The sequence below is a fragment of the Sinocyclocheilus rhinocerous genome, unplaced genomic scaffold (assembly GCF_001515625.1).
Source record: "Sinocyclocheilus rhinocerous isolate Xijiao unplaced genomic scaffold, SAMN03320098_v1.1 scaffold45206, whole genome shotgun sequence".
Lineage (NCBI taxonomy): Eukaryota > Metazoa > Chordata > Actinopteri > Cypriniformes > Cyprinidae > Sinocyclocheilus > Sinocyclocheilus rhinocerous.
The window spans coordinates 1-807 of record NW_015635963.1 but is presented as its reverse complement, the minus strand read 5'-3'; the positions used below and the strand labels follow the sequence as shown (position 1 = coordinate 807).

The following is an 807-nucleotide window of genomic DNA, read 5'->3' as shown; positions in this document are numbered from 1 at the left end:
TGGATTCTGAATCACTCGACCACCGCTCTTCCCTGAAAAATCCATGGCCACCATCGACTCCTCCCGGTCTGTATACTGATGATGACACGTGTGTGAGAAACTCAGTGAATAACTTACATTAACAGTCTGCTCCCCACACACAGCCAACGTATGACTTCAGAATATAGTGCACAAGTCGTATGGACTTTTTTAAAGCTTGGTAGATGTTTCCTGTACCTTGGAGTCTGGTCGTGATGGTTTGTGAAGTCTGGCGCTGGACTGGGAGAGCTGGTAATTACACTGGAGCTGTTTCCCATGCTAAAACACACACACACTGCAGGTTTCAGATGGAACTAGTTTTCTTAGTGAGTCCGTGTGTGTGTGAGATGGAGCTAGTCCAGTGTTTTTTCTTAGTGAGTCTGTGTGTTCATATACCTTAAACAATCTGAAGGCCGTGATCCAGCACGTACGACTCTGCTCACTGTCAGCACACATCAGCTTCAAATCCTGACAGCGAAACCGGTCTTTTGAGGCCTACCGTACATATACAAACACATATTCATGTTCATTTAGCTGTCTACATGAGGAAATACCAAAGACTTCTAATACTGTTATGTGAAGCAAATTATCATTATTATAGACCAACTCTAACCCGAAAAGAAAACCTACTGCATTCTTAAAATTAAAGAAATTGCTTTATGAATTGCTTTTATAAATTCTCACTAAAATTGTAACAAAAAATATTAAAAATAGTTTTCGTTAAATAAAATACAGCTAAAAATAAAATATAGCACTAATAAAATATAGCTTTAATATTATATATATATC

The 807-nt window shown here is 38.3% G+C and overlaps 1 long non-coding RNA gene across 1 annotated transcript; it reads right to left on the bottom strand.

Moving 5' to 3' along the window:
- LOC107747505 (uncharacterized) lies at positions 1 to 509 on the bottom strand. The gene is made up of 3 exons (XR_001640814.1): positions 415 to 509; positions 217 to 297; positions 1 to 75 (listed from the first exon to the last, which is right to left on the bottom strand). It is a non-coding gene; the product is annotated as an uncharacterized LOC107747505 (long non-coding RNA).
- Between the last annotated feature and the right edge of the window lie 298 nt (positions 510 to 807).